Below are 8857 nucleotides of genomic sequence, written 5' to 3' on the forward strand. Positions count from 1 at the left end.
TTCCCTCCGAGAGGCAAGCCTGAGGCCGAGCTGCCTTCCGCGTGCAGGCCTCCTTGGCGAAGGGGCAAGCTGGGCCACGGCAGGATGGGGCGGAAGCCGCAGGAAGGGTGCCAGCCGGGCCTCAGGTGGGGGGCCGTCCTAGAAGGGGGCCCCCGACCTCGGCCTCCGCGAAGCACGCGCGAGGACATCGGAAGCAGCTTCTGCTGAGACCGAGCGGCCGGACCCACCGCAGAGCAAACCTACTCGTTCCGAGGCTGCGGGAGGCCTTCTGGCGGCAGCCCCGCTTCGTGGAGCCGGGCGCCCGCCCGCAGTAGAGCCCACCAGAGCCGGCGTTAAGAGGGCACCGGGCTGCACACCCGGCTCGCGGGGAGGTCGGGAGGGCGACGCCGGCCTGCAGGCCCACCTCTCCGGGGACCGCCCTGAGCAGGGAGGCCAGCCTGAAACGGACGGGCGAAGGGCCGAGCCCCTGCCATGGGACTGTTTCAGCGGGACGCCTTGGTACAGCAAGCCCCACTCTGACCCTTTAGGAGAGAAGCGGCTGTGACCCCTAGAAGCACGGAGCAAGGTGCCCAACCCTCGGCTCTGGCACGCGCTTCCCTGAGGGGACTCTGTCAGCTCCCCCTTCCCCGAAAGCACCATGCCTGCTCTCCGACGCGGAAAGCGATGCAAACACCCTGCCGGATGGGGCCTCCACCCCAGGGACCTGCGGGTGCCGCCAGCAGCTCGGGGCCGACAGCGGCTTCGGGGAGTCAAGGCGGTCGCACGCCTGGGCCTGAAAACCAAAGGAGACAGCAGGACCCTCCAGACCGAGCCAGGGTGCGCTCCGGGGGAGAACGTCCGCCCAGGGAAAGAGGAGTGCGAAGAGAGAAGCGGGCAGGAGAGAGGAAGGGCGCGCTTCGTGAGGCCCGAGCGCCCGGGCCGCGGGGCCGGCTTCTCCCGGGCCGGCGCCTCGGTCCTCCCCGGGGAAGCGGTTAGCTGACTCGCCGTGGGAGGGGACGCGGTAGGTCAAGCCCCTTAACCTCCCTGGGAGAGACAAGGCAGGGTGGAATGCCATCCCCGTCCACGTCCGCACACACGTCGCTGCACGGAGAAGGAGGCCTTCTCAGCGCGAGGCCTGTTCACCTCGAGCGAGCACCACAGCCTTCCCTCCGAGAGGCAAGCCTGAGGCCGAGCTGCCTTCCGCGTGCAGGCCTCCTTGGCGAAGGGGCAAGCTGGGCCACGGCAGGATGGGGCGGAAGCCGCAGGAAGGCTGCCAGCCGGGCCTCAGTTTGGGGGCCGTCCTAGAAGGGGGCCCCCGACCTCGGCCTCTGCGAAGCACGCGCGAGGACATCAGAAGCAGCTTCTGCTGGGACCGAGCGGCCGGACCCACCGCAGAGCAAACCCACTCGTTCCGATGCTGCGGGAGGCCTTCTGGCGGCAGTCCTGCTTCACGGAGCCGGGTGCAAGCCCGTAGTCGAGCCCACCGGAGCCGGCGTTCAGAGGGCACCGGGCTGCACACCCGGCTCGCGGGGAGGTCGGGAGGGCGACGCCGGCCTGCAGGCCCACCTCTCCGGGGGGCGCCCTGAGCAGGGAGGCCAGCCTGAAACGGACGGGCGAAGGGCCGAGCCCCTGCCATGGGACTGTTTCAGCGGGACGCCTTGGCACAGCAAGCCCCACTCTGACCCTTTAGGAGAGAAGCGGCTGTGACCCCTAGAAGCACGGAGCAAGGCGCCCAACCCTCGGCTCTGGCACGTGCTTCCCGGAGGGGACTCTGTCAGCTCCCCCTTCCCCGACAGCACCATGCCTGCTCTCCGACGCAGAAAGCGATGCAAACACCCTGCCGGATGGGGCCTCCACCCCAGGGACCTGCGGGTGCCGCCAGCACCTCGGGGCCGACAGCGGCTTCGGGGAGTCAAGGCGGTCGCACGCCTGGGCCTGAAAACCGAAGGAGACAGCAGGTCCCTCCAGACCGAGCCAGGGTGCGCTCCGGGGGAGAACGTCTACCCAGGGAAAGAGGAGTGCGAAGAGAGAAGCGGGCAGGAGAGAGGAAGGGCGCGCTTCGTGAGGCCCGAGCGCCCGGGCCGTGGGGCCGGCTTCTCCCGGACCGACGCCTCGCGTCCTCCCCGGGGAAGCGGTTAGCTGACTCGCCGTGGGAGGGGACGCCGTAGGTCAAGCCCCTCGACCTCCCTGGGAGAGACAAGGCAGGGTGGAATGCCATCCCCGTCCACGTCCGCACACACGTCGCTGCACGGAGAAGGAGGCCTTCTCAGCGCGAGGCCTGTTCACGTCGAGCGAGCACCACAGCCTTCCCTCTGAGAGGCAAGCTTGAAGCCGAGCTGCCTTCCGCGTGCAGGCCTCCTTGGCGAAGGGGCAAGCTGGGCCACGGCAGGATGGGGCGGAAGCCGCAGGAAGGGTGCCAGCCGGGCCTCAGGTTTGGGGCCGTCTAGGATGGGGACCCCGACCTAGGCCTCAGCGAAGCACGAGCGAGGACATCGCAAGCAGCTTCTGCAGGGACTGAGCGGCCGGACCCACCGCAGAGCAAACCCACTCTTTCCGAGGTGCGGGAGGCCTTCTGGCGGAAGCCCCGCTTCGAGGAGCCGGGCGCCCGCCCGCGGTCGAGCCCACCGGAGCCGGCGTTCAGAGGGCACCGGGCTGCACACCCGGCTCACGGGGAGGTCGGGAGGGCGACGCCGGCCTGCAGGCCCACCTCTCCGGGGACCGCCCTGAGCAGGGAGGCCAGCCTGAAACGGACGGGCGAAGGGCCGAGACCCTGCCATGGGACTGTTTCAGCGGGACACCTTGGCACAGCAAGCCCCACTCTGACCCTTTAGGAGAGAAGCGGCTGTGACCCCTAGAAGCACGGAGCAAGGTGCCCAACCCTGGCTCTGAAACGCGCTTCCCGGAGGGGACTCTGTCAGCTCCCCCTTCCCCGAATGCACCACGCCTGCTCTCAGATGCGGAAAGTGATGCAAATACCCTGCCGGCTGGGGCCTCCACCCCAGGGACCTGCGGGTGCCGCCAGCACCTCGGGGCCGACAGCGGCTTCGGGGAGTCAAGGCGGTCGCACGCCTGGGCCTGAAAACCGAAGGAGACAGCAGGTCCCTCCATGCCGATCCACGGTGTGCTCCGGCGAGTACGTCCGCCCAGGGAAAGACGAGTGCGAAGAGAGAAGCGGGCAGGAGAGAGGAAGGGCGCGCTTCGTTCGGCCCGAGCGCACGGGCCGTGGGGCCGACTTCTCCCGGGCCGACGCCTCGCGTCCTCCCCGGGGAAGCGGTTGGCTGACTCGCCGTGGGTGGGGACGCCGCAGGTCAAGCCACTGGACCTCCCTGGGAGAGACAAGGCAGGGTGGAATGCCATCCCCGACCACGTCCACACACATGTCGCTGCACGGAGAAGGAGGCCTTCTCAGCGCGAGGCCTGTTCACCTCGAGCGAGCACCACAGCCTTCCCTCCGAGAGGCAAGCTTGAAGCCGAGCTGCCTTCCGTGTGCAGGCCTCCTTGGCGAAGGGGCAAGCTGGGCCGCGGCAGGATGGGGCGGAAGCCGCAGGAAGGGTGCCAGCCGGGCCTCAGGTGGGGGGCCGTCCTAACGCGCGAGGACATCGGAAGCAGCTTCTGCTGGGACCGAGCGGCCGGACCCACCGCAGAGCAAACCCACTCGTTCCGAGGCTGCGGGAGGCCTTCTGGCGGCAGTCCTGCTTCACGGAGCCGGGCGCAAGCCCGTAGTCGAGCCCACCGGAACCGGCTTTCAGAGGGCACCGGGCTGCACACCCGGCTCGCGGGGAGGTCGGGAGGGCGACGCCGGCCTGCAGGCCCACCTCTCCGGGTGACGCCCTGAGCAGGGAGGCCAGCCTGAAACGGACAGGCGAAGGGCCGAGCCCCTGCCATGGGACTGTTTCAGGGGGACGCCTTGACCCAGCAAGCCCCACTCCGTCCCGTTAGGAGAGAAGCGGCTGTGACCCCCTAGAAGCACGGAGCAAGCCGCCCAAACCTCGGCTCTGGAACACGCATCCCGGAGGGTACTCTGTCAGCTCCCCCTTCCCCGAAAGCACCATGCCTGCTCTCCGACGCGGAAAGCGATGCAAACACCCTGCCGGATGGGGCCTCCACCCCAGGGACCTGCGGGTGCCGCCAGCACCTCGGGGCCGACAGCGGCTTCGGGGAGTCAAGGCGGTCGCACGCCTGGGCCTGAAAACCAAAGGAGACAGCAGGACCCTCCAGACCGAGCCAGGGTGCGCTCCGGGGGAGAACGTCCGCCCAGGGAAAGAGGAGTGCGAAGAGAGAAGCGGGCAGGAGAGAGGAAGGGCGCGCTTCGTGAGGCCCGAGCGCCCGGGCCGTGGGGCTGGCTTCTCCGGGGCGGCGCCTCGGTCCTCCCCGGGGAAGCGGGCAGCTGACTCGCCGTGGGAGGGGACGCGGTAGGTCAAGCCCCTCGACCTCCCTGGGAGAGACAAGGCAGGGTGTAATGCCATCCCCGTCCACGTCCGCACACACGTCGCTGCACGGAGAAGGAGGCCTTCTCAGCGCGAGGCCTGTTCACCTCGAGCGAGCACCACAGCCTTCCCTCCGAGAGGCAAGCTTGAAGCCGAGCTGCCTTCCGCGTGCAGGCCTCCTTGGCGAAGGGGCAAGCTGGGCCACGGCAGGATGGGGCGGAAGCCGCAGGAAGGCTGCCAGCCTGGCCTCAGGTGGGGGGCCGTCCTAGAAGGGGGCCCCCGACCTCGGCCTCCGCGAAGCACGCGCGAGGACATCGGAAGCAGCTTCTGCTGAGACCGAGCGGCCGGACCCACCGCAGAGCAAACCTACTCGTTCCGAGGCTGCGGTAGGCCTTCTGGCGACAGCCCCGCTTCGTGGCGCCGGGCGCCCGCCCGCAGTCGAGCCCACCGGAGCCGGCGTTAAGAGGGCACCGGGCTGCACACCCGGCTCGCGGGGAGGTCGGGAGGGCGACGCCGGCCTGCAGGCCCACCTCTCCGGGTGTCGCCCTGAGCAGGGAGGCCAGCCTGAAACGGACGGGCGAAGGGCCGAGCCCCTGCCATGGGACTGTTTCAGGGGGACGCCTTGACCCAGCAAGCCCCACTCCGTCCCATAGGAGAGAAGCGGCTGTGACCCCCTAGAAGCACAGAGCAAGCCGCCCAAACCTCGGCTCTGGAACACGCATCCCGGAGGGGGCTTTGTCAGCTCCCCCTTCCCCGAAAGCACCATGCGTGCTCTCCGACGCGGAAAGCGATGCAAACACCCTGCAGGCTGGGGCCTCCACCCCAGGGACCTGCGGGTGCCACCAGCACCTCGGGGCCGACAGCGGCTTCGGGGAGTCAAGGCGGTCGCACGCCTGGGCCTGAAAACCGAAGGAGACAGCAGGTCCCTCCAGACCGAGCCAGGGTGCGCTCCGGGGGAGAACGTCCGCCCAGGGAAAGACGAGTGCGAAGAGAGAAGCGGGCAGGAGAGAGGAAGGGCGCGCTTCGTGAGGCCCGAGCGCCCGGGCCGTGGGGCTGGCTTCTCCGGGGCGGCGCCTCGGTCCTCCCCGGGGAAGCGGGCAGCTGACTCGCCGTGGGAGGGGACGCGGTAGGTCAAGCCCCTCGACCTCCTGGGAGAGACAAGGCAGGGTGTAATGCCATCCCCGTCCACGTCCGCACACACGTCGCTGCACGGAGAAGGAGGCCTTCTCAGCGCGAGGCCTGTTCACCTCGAGCGAGCACCACAGCCTTCCCTCCGAGAGGCAAGCTTGAAGCCGAGCTGCCTTCCGCGTGCAGGCCTCCTTGGCGAAGGGGCAAGCTGGGCCACGGCAGGATGGGGCGGAAGCCGCAGGAAGGCTGCCAGCCGGGCCTCAGGTGGGGGGCCGTCCTAGAAGGGGGCCCCCGACCTCGGCCTCCGCGAAGCACGCGCGAGGACATCGGAAGCAGCTTCTGCTGAGACCGAGCGGCCGGACCCACCGCAGAGCAAACCTACTCGTTCCGAGGCTGCGGTAGGCCTTCTGGCGACAGCCCCGCTTCGTGGCGCCGGGCGCCCGCCCGCAGTCGAGCCCACCGGAGCCGGCGTTACGAGGGCACCGGGCTGCACACCCGGCTCGCGGGGAGGTCGGGAGGGCGACGCCGGCCTGCAGGCCCACCTCTCCGGGTCCCGCCCTGAGCAGGGAGCCAGCCTGAAACGGACGGGCGAAGGGCCGAGACCCTGCCATGGGACTGTTTCAGCGGGACGCCTTGGCACAGCAAGCCCCACTCTGACCCTTTAGGAGAGAAGCGGCTGTGACCCCTAGAAGCACGGGGCAAGGTGCCCAACCCTCGGCTCTGGCACGCGCTTCCCGGAGGGGACTCTGTCAGCTCCCCCTTCCCCGAAAGCACCATGCGTGCTCTCAGATGCAGAAAGCGATGCAAACACCCTGCAGGCTGGGGCCTCCACCCCAGGGACCTGCGGGTGCCGCCAGCACCTCGGGGCCGACAGCGGCTTCAGGGGGTCAAGGCGGTCGCATGACTGGGCCTGAAAACCGAAGGAGACAGCAGGTCCGTCCAGGCCGAGCCACGGTGCGCTCCGGGGGAGAACGTCCGCCTAGGGAAGACGAGTGCGAAGAGATAAGCGGGCAGGAGAGAGGAAGGGCGCGCTTCATGAGGCCCGAGAGCCCGGGCCGTGGGGCCGGCTTCTCCCGGGCCAATGCCTCGCGTCCTCCCCGGGGAAGCGGTTGGCTGACTCGCCGTGCGTGGGGACGCCGCAGGTCAAGCCCCTCGACCTCCCTGGGAGAGACAAGGCAGGGTGGAATGCCATCCACGTCCACGTCCGCACACACGTCGCTGCAAGGAGAAGGAGGCCTTCTCAGCGCGAGGCCTGTTCACCTCGAGCGAGCACCACAGCCTTCCCTCCGAGAGGCAAGCTTGTAGCCGAGCTGCCTTCCTCGTGCAGGCCTCCTTGGCGAAGGGGCAAGCTGGGCCACGGCAGGATGGGGCGGAAGCCGCAGGAAGGGTGCCAGCCGGGCCTAAGGTGGGTGGCCGTCCTAGAAGGGGACCCCCGACCTCGGCCTCCGCGAAGCACGCGCGAGGACATCGGAAGCAGCTTGTGCTGGGACCGAGCGGCCGGACCCACCGCAGAGCAAACCTACTCGTTCCGAGGCTGCGGGAGGCCTTCTGGCGGCAGCCCCGCTTCGTGGCGCCGGGCGCCCGCCCGCAGTCGAGCCCACCGGAGCCGGCGTTAAGAGGGCACCAGGCTGCACACCCGGCTCGCGGGGAGGTCGGGAGGGCGACGCCGGCCTGCAGGCCCACCTCTCCGGGTACCGCCCTGAGCAGGGAGGCCAGACTGAAATGGACGGGCGAAGGGCCGTGACCCTGCCATGGGACTGTTTCAGCGGGACGCCTTGGCACAGCAAGCCCCACTCTGACCCTTTAGGAGAGAAGCGGCTGTGACCCCTAGAAGCACGGAGCAAGGCGCCCAACCCTCGGCTCTGGCACGCGCTTCCCGGAGGGGACTCTGTCAGCTCCCCCTTCCCCGAAAGCACCATGCGTGCTCTCAGATGCAGAAAGCGATGCAAACACCCTGCAGGCTGGGGCCTCCACCCCAGGGACCTGCGGGTGCCGCCAGCACCTCGGGGCCGACAGCGGCTTCGGGGAGTCAAGGCGGTCGCACGCCTGAGGCTGAAAACCGAAGGAGACAGCAGGTCCCTCCAGACCGAGCCAGGGTGCGCTCCGGGAGAGAACGTCCGCCCAGGGAAAGACGAGTGCGAAGAGAGAAGCGGGCAGGAGAGAGGAAGGGCGCGCTTCGTGAGGCCCGAGCGCCCGGGCCGCGGGGCCGGCTTCTCCCGGGCCGGCGCCTCGGTCCTCCCCGGGGAAGCGGTTAGCTGACTCGCCGTGGGAGGGGACGCGGTAGGTCAAGCCCCTTGACCTCCCTGGGAGAGACAAGGCAGGGTGGAATGCCATCCCCGTCCACGTCCGCACACACGTCGCTGCACGGAGAAGGAGGCCTTCTCAGCGCGAGGCCTGTTCACCTCGAGCGAGCACCACAGCCTTCCCTCCGAGAGGCAAGCCTGAGGCCGAGCTGCCTTCCGCGTGCAGGCCTCCTTGGCGAAGGGGCAAGCTGGGCCACGGCAGGATGGGGCGGAAGCCGCAGGAAGGCTGCCAGCCGGGCCTCAGTTTGGGGGCCGTCCTAGAAGGGGGCCCCCGACCTCGGCCTCTGCGAAGCACGCGCGAGGACATCAGAAGCAGCTTCTGCTGGGACCGAGCGGCCGGAACCACCGCAGAGCAAACCCACTCGTTCCGATGCTGCGGGAGGCCTTCTGGCGGCAGTCCTGCTTCACGGAGCCGGGTGCAAGCCCGTAGTCGAGCCCAACGGAGCCGGCGTTCAGAGGGCACCGGGCTGCACACCCGGCTCGCGGGGAGGTCGGGAGGGCGACGTCGGCCTGCAGGCCCACCTCTCCGGGTGTCGCCCTGAGCAGGGAGGCCAGCCTGAAACGGACGGGCGAAGGGCCGAGCCCCTGCCATGGGACTGTTTCAGCGGGACGCCTTGGCACAGCAAGCCCCACTCTGACCCTTTAGGAGAGAAGCGGCTGTGACCCCTAGAAGCACGGAGCAAGGCGCCCAACCCTCGGCTCTGGCACGTGCTTCCCGGAGGGGACTCTGTCAGCTCTCCCTTCCCCGACAGCACCATGCCTGCTCTCCGACGCAGAAAGCGATGCAAACACCCTGCCGGATGGGGCCTCCACCCCAGGGACCTGCGGGTGCCGCCAGCACCTCGGGGCCGACAGCGGCTTCGGGGAGTCAAGGCGGTCGCACGCCTGGGCCTGAAAACCGAAGGAGACAGCAGGTCCCTCCAGACCGAGCCAGGGTGCGCTCCGGGGGAGAACGTCTACCCAGGGAAAGAGGAGTGCGAAGAGAGAAGCCGGCAGGAGAGAGGAAGGGCGCGCTTCGTG

This window comes from Martes martes (assembly GCF_963455335.1).
Source record: "Martes martes genome assembly, chromosome: 5".
NCBI classification, from domain to species: domain Eukaryota; kingdom Metazoa; phylum Chordata; class Mammalia; order Carnivora; family Mustelidae; genus Martes; species Martes martes.